This window comes from Crinia signifera, chromosome 9 (assembly GCF_055691185.1).
Source record: "Crinia signifera chromosome 9, ASM5569118v1, whole genome shotgun sequence".
Lineage (NCBI taxonomy): Eukaryota > Metazoa > Chordata > Amphibia > Anura > Myobatrachidae > Crinia > Crinia signifera.
Window position 1 is genome coordinate 43,816,412 of NC_139225.1, and position 14,722 is coordinate 43,831,133.

General features: G+C 46.7%; 1 protein-coding gene across 2 annotated transcripts in view; it reads left to right on the top strand.

Annotated features, from left to right (window-relative positions):
• Positions 1–598: 598 nt before the first annotated feature.
• DUSP9 (dual specificity phosphatase 9) overlaps positions 599–14,722 on the top strand; it is a 63,306-nt gene continuing 49,182 nt past the window's right edge. The window contains exon 1 of one of the 2 annotated variants that reach the window (XM_083159015.1): positions 599–663. The gene's annotated coding sequence lies outside the window, so the exon portion shown is untranslated. Of the gene's footprint in view, positions 664–8,334; positions 8,553–14,722 lie in introns of those variants that run through there. The other variant, XM_083159014.1, reaches the window with a different exon arrangement.

Below are 14,722 nucleotides of genomic sequence, written 5' to 3' on the forward strand. Positions count from 1 at the left end.
CATGATGCAGTACACATAATGCCACTTACACATGATGCCATGCCCCTTACACATTAAGCCACACATTATGCAGTACACATAATGCCACTTACACATGATGCCATGCCCCTTACACATTAAGCCACACATTATGCATAATGCCCCCACATACCGCTACTTGTAGCGTCTCTTAAGCAATGCCCCCAAAAGTGCCACTTACTGTAAATGTTTATATGAGCCTTCGCTGCTGCTGCAGGGAGAGATGGAGAGCGGTGCTGCTGCTTCTATGGGGAGAGGAGCAGAGCGCAGCGCAGAGCACGCTCACACTCCCCTCCTGGTATCCCCTCTATCCGAGTGGACATTTGAAATATTGTGCGCGCTGTTGTTGTGCATGATGTCGGGGGAGCAGGGCCGCCGAGAGGCAGGGGGGGCGGGTACATTTTACCTGGGCCCGGGCCTGCCAGGGGGGCCCGGGTCCCGACACACACAAAAAAAAAAAAAAAAAAAAAACTTTTTTGAAAAAGGGGGCGTGGCCACGGGTCCGCGATTAGGCCACGCCCCCGAATTTGCCTAAGCTCACTCAGCTCCGTGTTACACAGACCAGCAGCTCTTCCTGCCTCTCCGCCTCCCTCCCTTACCACATGGCTGGTTCCCTGCAAGTCCCTGACATGAGCCCTCAGCCAGGTGAGTGCTGTGTGCACTGAGGAAATGGGGGCTGGTGTATCATGTGTGTGTACTGCGTGTAATATGGGGCAGCTATGTATAATTGAATATGTTGTGTGCAATGTGCTGCATGTATTAGCTGTGTGTAATGTATTATGGTGTAATATGGGGGAGGGGGTGCTGTGTATATGTAAATACGTGTAATATGGGGGGGGAATCTGCATGTAATATACTATAGTGTTTTGTACAATGTGCTGTGTGTACTGTGCAGGGTGTAATATGGGGGAGGGGGTGCTGTATATATGGTAATATGGGGGGGGGGGGAATCTGCAGGTAAAATACTATAGTGTTTTGTGCAATGTGCTGTGTGTACTGTACAGGGTGTAATATGGGGGAGGGGGGTGCTGTGTATATGTAAATATGTGTAACATACCCTCCAACATTTGAAGGGCACAAATCGGTACTCATTTAGGGGGGGGCGTGGCCACGGGCAAAGTGGGCGTGGTCACGGGCAAAGTGGGTGTACTGACCAGTCGTCGTCCCCCCCACACACATTTATAGGTTACCCCTGTATATAATAGTGTGTATATATAAATATATATATATATATATATATATATATATATATATATGACAAGCCCTGCCTTACACAGACACATGCGCTTTCAAAGCTCAGCCCTACCATAGTCACCAGTATTATTTCAGTCCTGGTACAGCAGCAGCTGCTGCAAGAGCAGCATGGTTGGTGTATGCCAGGTCCAGGTAACGGTTCTCAGCAGGAGGTGGAGCAGCAGGCAGGGTCCTTGCAGGGGGTGGGTAGCTGGCTGGTGTTTTAATGCAGAGGCCAGCAGCAGCACCTATGATGCAGCAATGACGGAGGAAGGCTGTCAGTAACATACCCCTCTCCTCCTCCCCACAGAACAATGTCAGGCCGCTGCCGCTGTGGCACCGCATCTCTCCTCTGTTCTCCCTGCCGACTGCTATGTCCCAGTGAGAAGCGAGTGCGCAGCAACCCACCACTGTATTTCGCTGGCGCTGCTGCACACTTGTACTCGCAAGCAACTCCGGTCAAGTCCCCCCCTCCCCCCGTCCTCCGCGTCCACCGCGTCCACCGGTTACCATAGAGACAGCAGCGGAGCTAGATTGTAGAGGCAGACGGCGGCCGCGAGAGGACAAAGTCCCCCAGAGTGCGCATGTCTCCCGGGTGCTCTGCAGGGAAGGGAACCAGACAGAAAAAAAACCGGTACATTCGGTACACTTTTTATTTGCCGGTACAGACCTTTAGAAAACGGTACTGTACCGGCAAATTCGGTACAGTTGGAGGGTATGGTGTAATATGGGGGAAGCTGCATGTAATATACTATATATAGTGTTTTGTGCAATGTGCTTTATGTACTGTACAGGGTGTAATATGGGGGAGGGGGTGCTGTGCATATGGTAATATGGGGGAATCTGCATGTAATATACTATAGTGTTTTGTGCAATGTGCTTTATGTACTGTACAGGGTGTAATATGGGGGAGGGGGTGCTGTGCATATGGTAAAATGGGGGAATCTGCATGTAATATACTATAGTGTTTTGTGCAATGTGCTTTGTACAGGGTGAATATGGGGGAGGGGGGTGCTGTGTATATGTAATGGTTGTAATATGGGGGGGAAGCTGCATGTGATATATTATGGTGTTTTGTAGAGTGTTATATATTATATGTGTACAGGGTGTAATATGGGAGGGGGGTGCTGTGTATAATGTACTATGATGTGTGGCTGAGTACCCCGGTGGCCTGCAAATTGAAGCGCAGCTCCAGAAATACCCTAAGCCGCCTCCTTTCACAATCCGGACTGTGCATGCACAAAAAGAAGGCTGGTAGTACTGTGGGAAGAGACACAGCATGTGGCCCCAGCCCAAGCACCATGTCTGTCACCATGTAGCTGAGATATCAGTGTGTGTAGCCAGTACTGCACTTTGTACTTTACTTTTTACCTGCCACTGCAGGGCACACCCCTGAGTGACAGTAGACACGCCCATGGGTGGAGATAGACAAACCCTTTGGGTAAAATGTGGTACTCCCCCCCTCAACGGCACTCCATACGATGCCCTACAGTGTGATCTATAATCTCCCTGAAACTACTTTTCAAAAGTAGGCAAGTATGCTCCAAGTTCCTGGTTCAAAAGGTAATGCCGCCCGCAATGCATGGCTATGGACAGGGGGAACAGACAAAAAGCGTGTGTGTGTGTAACAGGCTGTGTATGTATGGATATATGTGTGTGTAACAGGCTGTGTGTGTGTGTGTGTGTGTGTGTAACAGGCTGTGTGTGTGTGTGTGTGTGTGACAGGCTGTGTGTGTGTGTGTGTGTGTGTGTGTGTAACAGGCTTTGTATATATGTATATATATATATATGTGTGTGTGTGTGTGTGTGTAACACAGGGTATGTGTGTGTGTGTGTGTAACAGGCTTTGTATGTGTGTGTGTGTGTGTGTGTGTGTGTGTGTGTGTAACAGGCTGTGTATGTATGTATATATGTGTGTGTGACAGGCTATGTATGTGTGTGTGTGTGTGTAACAGGCTATGTATGTATGTATGTCTATATGTGTGTGTGTAACAGGCTATGTATGTGTGTGTGTGTGTGTAACAGGCTTTGTATATATGTGTGTGTGTAACAGGCTATGTGTGTGTGTGTTACAGGCTATGTTCTGTATGTGTGAAGGAACAGGCTGTGTATGTATATATGTGTGTGTGTGTGTGTGTAACAGGCTATGTGTGTGTGTGTAACATGCTATGTGTGTGTGTGTGTGTGTGTGTGTGTGTGTGTAACAGGCTATGTATGTATATGTGTTTGTGTAACAGGCTATGTATGTATATGTGGGTGTGTAACAGGCTTTGTATATGTGTGTGTGTGTGTGTGTGTGTGTGTGTGTGTGTAACAGGCTTTGTATGTATGTATATATGTGTGTAACAGGCTATGTATGTATATGTGTGTGTAACAGGCTATGTATGTATATGTGTGTGTGTGTGTGACAGGCTATGTACTGTATGTGTGAAGGAACAGGCTATGTGTGTGTGTAACAGGCTATGTATGTGTGTGTTACAGGCTATGTTCTGTATGTGTGAAGGAACAGGCTGTGTATGTATATATGTGTGTGTGTGTGTGTGTGTGTGTGTGTGTGTGTAACAGGCTATGTGTGTGTGTGTAACATGCTATGTGTGTGTGTGTGTGTGTGTGTGTGTGTGTGTGTGTAACAGGCTATGTATGTATATGTGTTTGTGTAACAGGCTATGTATGTATATGTGGGTGTGTAACAGGCTTTGTATATGTGTGTGAGTGTGTGTGTGTGTGTAACAGGCTTTGTATGTATGTATATATGTGTGTAACAGGCTATGTATGTATATGTGTGTGTAACAGGCTATGTATGTATATGTGTGTGTGTGTGTGTGTGTGTGACAGGCTATGTACTGTATGTGTGAAGGAACAGGCTATGTGTGTGTGTATATATGTGTGTGTGTGTGTGTGTGTGTGTATATAACAGGCTATGTATGTGTGTGTGTAACAGGCTATGTATGTATATGTGTGTGTGACAGGCTATGTACTGTATGTGTGAAGGAACAGGCTATGTATGTATGTATATATATGTGTGTGTGTGTGTGTGTGTGTGTGTGTGTGTGTGTAAGTAACAGGCTATATGTGTTTGTGTAACAGGCTATGTATGTATATGTGTGTGTGTAACAGGCTTTGTATATGTGTGTGTGTGTAACAGGCTTTGTATGTATATATATATATGTGTGTGTTTGTGTAACAGGCTATGTGTGTGTGTAACAGGCTATGGCCCTCATTCAGGTTGGTTCGCCCCCCCGCACGGTCACACAGGGGAGCGATGTTGTGCATGTGCAGCCACTTTGTGTGAGTAAACCGATTATTTGCCGCCCCGATCGCATGCAGCAGTGTGGACGGAAGCGTGGGGTGGTGGATATGGGTTGCGCCCATGGGAACTCCCATGACGTGGGTGCCGGGGGAGGGCAGCTGATGTCACCGGATGCCAGCTGCCCGCCCTCTTCTCGTACAGGAGCGCCACAGATCTAAGACAGCAGAGACTGACAGATCTGCGAGCGCTTGAGAAATCATTTGATGGTCAGCGACCGCACTGCCCGGCACACAAGCTGCAAATCGATGATGATGTAAAACATCCGTTCGCATGCGTGAAATCTGAGGTATTTAGATAACCCGCAAAGCTGCAAATTTTGCAGCTTTGTGGTCAATCAGAATGACCTCCAATGTGTGTGAAGGGAACAGGCTACATGGGGCCCATTTATGACGGATCATATATGGAGTGCGATCTGGGTGGGACCATACTGCGCAGGATCACATGAGATGAAAGAGGTTTAATGGACACAATCCCCCCTCTCCCTCCAGCCGCACATACCGCTGGCCATCACAATGCATCTGCTCTTGGCGCCGGATCTGTAGCTTTGGGGGACACAGCAGATACCGGCAGCTCAGCTCGGCGATACGGCAAGTAGTGGCATCTGCTGCTTCTTGCCAGCAGGTTGAAAGAACTGTTGCCGCTTTCCCTGCTGCGTGTGTGAGCTTGGGATCCTTATACTCCAGAGGCGGCGCTTCAAATGGGGATGATCGTGCCAGCCACAGATCTTGGAGAGAGGAGCCGTGGGCTGGCCACCCCTGCTGTAGCATGGCATAGGGGTCTGGGCAGCGCAGGGGGGCAGAGGGTCCCTGTGAATGATGGGCAGACAGCAGTGGGGTCCTTGCAGAGGATGAGAGCTATTACCTAGTTCCCATCCTCCGCAGGGACCCTGCCGCTATCTGCCCATCCGTGGCCACGACCCCTTACTCCCATGGGCGCAACCCATATCCACCACCCCACGCTTCTGTCCACACTGCTGCATACGAACGGGGCGGCAAGTAATCGATTTGAATTTTGTGTAGCATAATGTGTAAGGGGCAAGTATAAGGGGTCTACTATTGTGTTGCATAAAGGGTATATGGTGTGGTACACACCCCTATATCCTTTAATGGACACACCTCTTTTCTGTTGCTCGCCACTCCAGGGGGGCCCCGTGACGCTGTTGTACCGGGGCCCAGGATTTCTCTTGGCAGCCCTGCGGGGGAGCACGCCGGGCGCCGGCACCACATGATTAAAGGGGGGGGGGGGAGGCTGAGGTGAAAGCGGGAAGAAGAATTGGAGTGGAAGCTGCAGGGGTGACAGTCATTGACAGCTGGGCAGAGAGCAGGGGGCTGCCCGGCTGTATTCAGAGCACTGCAGATCACGGCTGTTTAAAATAATACCCCTTTCACAACAGAAAATTCAGGGATTTACCCGGGAATATGGTCCCAGGATCATGCAGGGACATTCCCAGGCTGACACCTTATACACCAGCCTAGTGCATTTTCTGGTGTGAGGGGGAGAGACAACCACTTCCCTCTCCCTACCCCCCTTTAACCAACAAGCTATATCTTCAGAACCAACTGACCCATTTACATGAGACCAGTATCATATTGAAGAACTTTTGAGTTGGCTTCGAAAGATTTTGGTCCCATGAAACTGGGCTGTTTGGTTCCAGAGAAATCTGCCCTCAAAGAACATAAACAGTCATGAAATTACATTTAAGAAATGAAAAAAACAAACGGTTTAACCTCAATATCCCTGGAACCAATTAACCCATATGGATTCAGCCTGGTATCAGATTGAAGGCCCAGCAATTTGGGTTTGACTGAGATCAACCTTGAGCTTCAGTGATGCCGAAGGGGGAACTGGCAGCCGTTGAACTGGGTGGGCGTTGGAATTAGCGGGTCCCATGTTATCCTATAGGGAAAATGTTCCAACTTTGCCTGGCAGTATCTCCGGTTCCCAGGGGGCTAGAGACACGGGGCTGGGCTCGTTGGAAAGCTCCATCCCTCAGCTACAAAATGGGCTAATGGGTGGTCCTGTGCACCCCCGGACCACCCCCTAGATTCGCCTATGGCTGTACTAGAGTATTAGTAGAACCTCATAGAGCGCAGCTCATTTACAACAGTAAGTTCTCATCATGCAGTAATATTCCAGCAAGGAGGTAATTCAGGACAATGAGTCAGACACTCGAAGCTCAGATATTTATTTGATGTTGTATTGAAACTCATTTACATTTTTCGGCTCACATTGTCATGTTGCAGAACCACATACCTCCCAACTTTCAGTGATGGCGCAGTGGGATCTCTGCGCGAGTCGCAGCAGCGCGCCCAAAATGTTGGGGGCATGGCCTTGCAGTGAGGGGGTGGCCTTCAAATTACATCACTCATGCGAGGCCATGCCCCCGTTTTGCAGGCGCTGCCCCTCTGCCTGTGGGGAATAGATGCTATGAACATGCGCACAGCAACTATTCATCGCTGCCCAGCGGGTGGCAGTGGTGACTCCTAACAGCACCCCCACCGCAAGACACTGCTGGCCTCGGGCGGGACGAGGGAACGTCCACAAAAACCGTGATGTTCCCGCGGGAAATAGGACAGTTGGGAGGTATGGGGCCTGATTCTAAGCCGCAGGCAAAAGTATACGCATCAGCATCTATTGGTGAGCACCTATCTGCAAATGTGCTGTGGCGGGTAAAAAGGTTGCTTACTAAAAAGGAGGACATGATCTAGGTTGACGTTGACAATAATAGCTAATGATCCACACCCAAATGTGCAAGGAACGAGCAACCATGCACACTGCAATAATGATTATATACCACCATCGGTCAACATCAGAGCTTTCACCCATCCTATGACAGATGCAGTGTCTCCATCTGACCCCCTATGTCTGCAGATTTTTGTCTGAGAATGTAGCCACTTTAATTTAATTACATTTCAATTTACCATCATTTACCAGCCATTCCTAGGATTTATTTTTTACCCTTTTTCATTTTGGGGCCGATTCAGATGGGCGGGGGCCGACAGATGCTGGAGTAGGATGAAACACCCAGCATTTTAAGTGCGTCCCCATCAAAACGCTGGCCAAATGCAGGTGTGGCGTTGTCTGCTCGTTGGTGGGTGGAAGACGTCAACATGATGTCAAGACCCACCCCGTATTCGGTGATCAGTGGCGGAAATAAAAGTCAGTTTACACTGACTTTTATTACCGAAGGGGAGGAAATCATTCAATGGTCAGGGACACATCTCCTAGCATGCGAGATTCGGTGAAAGGGAGGTGGGGTGTGTGTGTGGGCGTTCGGCTGGGTATTGGGTGGTGCTTAGCTGTTCACCAGGCTGAGCGTAGTGAACAGGTCTGAATCAGTCCCTTTATCATTATCGCCAATTAATCAAAATGCTTAAAAAAAGATGTGAACTGGTATTTAAACCCTATTCAATTTCCCCCGTCCTGCAATGAAGTCATGCATTTATTGTTGCTACAATACAGGGATATTGGTTAATCTCCCCCATTACCCAAAAGGCCCCTGCAAGAGTTAATTATGCCTCATGCCTGAATATAATCATTACACAGGCTCAGTTGTGAAAATGACTCAGAAATCCCCAGGCCCCCACTTTCCTGTGTAACCTGACATCAACCCAGACCTCTCTGGTACTGTGCAAAAATCCCTCCCAGAATCCTCTGTCAGCCAGTGCCGAGCAGCAGGCAGTACTTCAGGTTGTACACAGCCTGCACGTGTACTGGGAGGAGGAGGATGGAAGGAGGGAAGGAAGGAGGGGCAGAGGCTTGTTCCTTTATTTTTTATTTTTTTTTATTATTATTTTTTTTTTGCAAGAGGAAACACAGCCGCCAAGCTGAGCTGGAAATCATTAAAAGTCTTGCCTGCCTGCTTGCCAGCGTGCAAAGACAAGAGCTAAAGACTGAGGCTGGTTCTGTCTTCTTCCTTGGTCATCCCTAATCCTTCCTGCATGTACCCATTGCAACAGGGCTATGTGTCCGCTTTATCCAAGCTTGCCAGGTAAGACATTGCAATACTGGGACTCACTGTCTGCATCTGGAGTGGGCGGTAGGGCTCTGGGGAACTGCAAGGAAGTCCTCTTTGCTGGAAGGGTGGAGGATTTGTGGATACAGCAGAGGTAGGGGGAAGGCAAGCTCAGCTACGGAATGGAATAGGATGTACAGATGTTGCCTGTGTTACTGTACCAAGTGCTTGGGAAGCTGTGCTATCCTCTCCCTGGGAATTGTATCCATTTACACAGATTTGTCTGAATGGTTGTACATTCAGTTTGGCCTTAGCTGTCATCCCAAAAGTTACTTGTAGGGAAATTACAGAATAGATGGAAGCATGCAACACAGCTGCGATTAAACCTAACAGTAAGGATGGACATTGGAATCCGATGGTTCATAAACATAAATGTTAATGTTTTTACCATGTGATAGTGATTTCTAAAGGTAGTCGGCATTAAATGGTGTAGATTCAATGGCTATTCGATTTTTTATATATATTGCTGAATTCAGCTGTTTAACATCAGGATAGAACAGGGTTTGCTTTTGGCCATGCGCAAATAGGATTTATATCTTATGCGTAAATGCTATCACATCTTTTGATGTGATGGTTAGCCGATTTTTGATGGTGGGCTACCGATGTCCATGCCTACGTTAAATGTAATGATAAGATGCAAAGATTAAAATGAGAAAATATTACTATATTCATATACAATATATGTCAAGCATGCACTCTTTTCCTCCTTATGTGACATTCAACCAAACACTTCTGTTGCCCAAATAAGGGGGGGCAACAGAAGTGTTTGGTTGAATCTGTGCTGTCATTTCCCGGCAGGGGAAATAGCGGCACTCACCTATTCAATGCTGCCGTTAACGACAACATTGAAGGGTGTCAGATTCTTTTTTTAAAGTCGGATCTGATTTGTCGGAAATGGCCACGATTTGTCATGGCCGTTTTTCAACAATTCGCGATTCAGACTTTCCGACACTCAACAGTCGGAACATTAAATTCCGACTGTCGAGTTCCTGTTGGATCAAACGAAACTGGCCCTGGATTCTGACTGTCGGGACGTTCAGACAGAATCCCGGATTAAATACCCCCCCCCCCCCCCCCTATATCATGTTACTAAGTACCAAGTAAAGAGCAAGGGGACAACAGGGGAAGAGGCGGTATAAAGTGTAGCGGTTGCCTGATTGCTGGCAATTAGCCTCCAACCGACGCACCCCCCCCCCCCCCCCTCCCCCTGTAGGATCAAATACACTCTGTTGTAGGAATTATTAGGGTTAAAATCTGTTTCTCCTACAGAAACATACTACAGGGGGGGATGGAAAACATGTTGCTGTCCAGGATTGGAAGAGTTCAGGAAAACATGATGGTGTTTGGGGAAAACAATGAATATGGGCAGAGGAATACAAAGCAAATGAGGACAATATGGTGCTGGATGGACCAAACATTCCTTGTGCCTGCCAGTTTTTAAGTTTCAGCTTCACAAATGCTATCCCGGGTGATGGGAAATGTCTTCCTGGATTTGTTATATGCCTGCTTCTGTTTTTCAGCATTGTTTCCATGTTTACTTCTTGTTATTTAAATTTGTTTGTTGCTTTGATGTTTGCTGTTCTACCTGTTAGTGTTACATATCCTATTTTTAAAAACTTAGAACTATTCCACAAGACAGGGAAGAGGAACCTTTGGGCCGCCAGCAGTTGTTGAACCACACATCCCAGCTTGCCCTGCTACAGTTTTGTTATCTGGCCATGCTAAAACTGTTGCAGGGCATGCTGGGATGTGTAGTTCAGCAACAGCTGGAGGGTCAAAGGATCCCCATTTCTGCCATAAGAACACAAAGACCATAGACTTAGCTGCCCCAGGCAATGAGGCAAATTGCAGATAGGGTGGGAAATGTCTGACTCCCTCTGTTCTCTCCTCTCTTCCTCCTCATTCTTTTCCATCTCAGATCACTGTCTCCCGCTTCCCTCTCTTCCTTTCCCCGCTGTCTCTGCTTTTCCTCCCTCTCTCCAGTACGGAGGCGAGCATCAATGCACTGTAAGGCTTTTGATTCACACAAATCCCTGCCCAGTCTCTGCTTCCAGGCTGATGTTATAAAGGAGACTTTTGTGTGATGCACTGGTGAAACCACTAAATGGAATTTTAGGGGGGATTGCTGGGGGCAAATTACTTGCTGTGATTTCTTTAGATAGGGATGGCTTTTTAACATTGGATGCTAAAAAAAGAAAATTGTAAAATAAAATCATGTTTAACCATTTACCTGATGTTCTGTTGCCTCAGACTAGATAAAGCTCTGTGTGAGTATTTGGTTTGTCCCTCCCTCATTCTTAAATTCCTCTTGTATGCGATTCTTCAATGTCATTTTTGTTGTGTTGGGAGTTTGAAAGACAATATAGGCATAGTACCCGTCTTACAATTCAGACGTTATCCTTTCTCACAGAAGTTATACAGATATATATACACACACACTCACACATGCACATTTAGTCATGAGTTTTTAAAGCATTTTACTATGCGTTTGCTGACATTACACCATTACAGTATAAACATAGGGGAGATTTACTAAAGCTGGGAATAAACTGGGCGATATATCGTTGACAATATAGAAAATATCTATATTGTTAATGTTATTGCCTGCATATCGCTCAATGTGTATGGGCAATATCTACATGTAGCTCCACCTAACAATATCGCCAGAGACTGCATGAACGGAGCAGGGGGCGGTTGACGTCACCGATTGATACAGTGTGTATGCCCTAAATAGTTTGCCTGTGGCACCCCAGCTATAGTTAACTATATCGGCATCCACGGGAATTGCTCCAATGTGTACCCAGCATTTGCATTAGAGAGTTAGAATTTGGAGAGAGATACCAGCCAATCAGCTCCTAATTGCTATGTTACAGACTGTGGGCGGGATTCTCTAAAATCCGCAGCCCTCTTCGCCGGCCACCGCATTTCTAATGACCGCATATTCTCTAAAATATGCGCATGCGCAGACCGACGCTCCGGCCGCGGGGCATGCTGGGAGGGATCCGTGACGGATCCCTCACACACCGCTGCAGTAAGAAGCCCATAGGCTTCTGCAGGGAACCGCCAGCTTTTGCTGGCGATTCCCTTCGCAGCGGTGACACTGCGGAGGGATGTTAGAGAATACAGAAATGCGGTAAAAACCCCGATAACGGGGTTTTTACTGCATTTCTGTAATAGAGAATCTCGCCCTTCGTTTGAAAAGAATAGTATTTTAAGTGCTTCCCTGGCCACACACACACCAGCATGTGCTAGGTTAAGGAGAAAAGCTGCTGCAGCTCCTGCTTCCAGGTAATTGGGAGGGAGGACTAGGGCCCCATTAGACTTGGGCCTGGATAATTAGTACCCCCATCTTGGCACCCCTCTACTTGACTACCCACCCAATTGCAGGCTAAGTCACATGATGTCCCTGCCACACCATAGGCAGGCTAAGTCACGTGATGTCCCTGCCACACCATAGGCAGGTTTAGTCACATGAAATCCCTGCCACACCATAGGTAGGCTAAGGCACATGATGTTCCTTCATGCCAGCCCCCATTCTAGAGGTTTAAACTACCTACTTTCTTATAGCAATCATTCGGTTTTTCTTACTTCCTATGAGGGTCAACAATGGTACATGCTTTACAAAAATCTGCAGCAACGTTTTGGATGGTTATCCCCGAAAATAGCTCCAAATGCCTTAGGGCGGGAATGCCCAAGTATGTCGGCTACTCCGGATGCATATTTTAGGAAACACATAGAAATGAAAATGGCGCTTCCTGTTTGTCACTTCTTGGAATAAGCAAAGGGGGATTTTCAAGGGAGCCTATGTGAAACAAAACATATTTATCATTTAAATCCTTAAAGACTTGTATTTAGAAGTTAGGATTCTCCCTACCCCGTTTTCTTGTTAATCACTGTCCCTTGCTGTTATTTGTTCTTCTGTCTACATGTGCAGGCAATTATTTTCATTCAGGCTATAATTATAGCTGATGTAGTTTAAGTAATTGTGGTGCATGCTGAATCAATATTCACCCCTTTAAGGAGTAAGGTCATTGGCAGTGTGGGCGTGTCTATGTATGACCCTGGCTGGGATACTACATCTACACCACAACTGTCCACATCGACATCACTAAGGGGGCGTAGCTGCATCATGGATGGGTGTGTCTACATCATGGAGGGGGTCTGCATGCGTGAATGGGGTTTTCTGCGGTAGGCTACCCCTAATGCCTCTCTTGTTTCCACCGACAACTCTCTCTATACTGCAAGCACCAGTGCCAAGAGCACGTGGCAGTTAATCAATGCATGAATGGGTCATTACTTCCAATTCCTGGAACTGATTCCAGTTCCAATGAACATTCATGATCCTGCAATCCTAGTCACTCCTACGCAGGTGCACAAGGCGGATACGGTCACTAGGTTGACAGTACAAAGGTCGACATGCATTAGGTGGACCACTGAAGGTGAAAAGGCCTTAGGTCAGCACACGAAAAAGGTGGTCATGGCTTTAGGTCAACAGGTTCAGTAGGTCGACATTGGGAAGGTCCACGTGGGTTTTTCAAGTTTTTATGAGCTGCCATGTGCCGACAGGCGGTATTTCATGCCCTACCATCCACTAGGACATGGAGGCCTGAAGCATGGTGAGTCATGCGTGTGGACGTGGTGCACCAATATGGTGTCCATGTTGACTAAAAGTCAACATTCGGGACAAAAAAACTTTGAAAAACCCAGGTCAACCTTTTGACCTTCCCAATGTCCACCTAATGCTTGTGTCAATCTAATGATCTTTTCGACCTAAAGCCATGTCGACCTTTTTCACGACCTCAGTTTGGTTGACCCAATGACTCATACCCATCTGTTATGCCAATTATCTGCAAGTCCCAACATGTTAAAAATCTCTAATTCACAGATTCCAATCATGAAGGGCAAAGACAATTGCAGCAATAAAGTATTTGCTGCAGGAAGATGGCGATTGAAAATGTTTAGGTTTTTTTCTATTCGTAAATCAGGGCTGTTCCTGTACTTAATACCACATTGCAACAAACAAAAACACGAAAGCATTACAAGATCAGTCTAAACTTACTGTATATTGCAGAAAAAAATATTGAACCGTAAATAGTTTAAAAAAAAGCAACACATCTGTTTACAGCAGAACTTGAAAGCGGGCCAGTGTGTCTGTGAGTGTGCGTTCTTGAGGTGGTCTCAGCAGCCTGAGGAATCAGGAACATCACTACAACCGACTGCCTCAGATATCACAAACCAGGTTTTGTCGCTGCCCTCTCCCAACTCAAATTCCCATAAATAGAAGACAATGACATATCTTTGGAGTCTTCGGAATTGTGATTCATCTGAAATTATTAGTGGATTGATGTCATTGCAGATTTTTATCTCATATTTTTACAAGCTCTCCTAAATTATTCACCATAAAACACTGGTTGCCTTGCTTAAACAGAGCAATATTCACAAATGGAGCCTGGTTTCATTTGTTATGGAACTTAGGGCCTGATTCAGGCCTGCTTGATACGCTGCATTTATTCGAAGCCTAGCGAGCAGGTTAACCCTGCCCCGTGGAACGCACGACCCCCCATGCCACCCAAATTCCCCTAACTACACTGCGAGCGGATGTGTACACTTACATTTTCGCTCGGAGGCGCCCGCACAGAGGAAAAATCCTTTGATGGTTACTTACCATCGAACGACTTTCCCCGGCTCACAGCCGATAGGAAGCCCAGGACTGCAGCTTAACACTTTATGAAGTTAAAGACACCCCACATACACTCACAGGCATGCGCAGAACCCAACCATCGACAGAGGGGCCAAATTTGCTGTTCTATCAACAGGTCTGAATCAGCCCCTAGTGGGAACTCATGCTCAATATCATTGCCCATTTTTGATCAATCTGGTTAACAGAGACCCATCAATGGTAAAAAAAAAAAAAAAAGACCATCAGATGGATTACATTAAAGACGTCTGCTACACACTGGAGATTTTACCTTATAATAAAAATGTTTTTCAAATATCAGACCTCTGAGAGGAAATGTGAGACAAAACATACAAAACCCCTAATCTGTCCAAGCTATGACCATATCTTATCAGTTACAGTACAGAAATTTAGGTACTTGTTTCCTAGCATGGCGCCCATCGAATCGCATACCATAAGGCATACGATG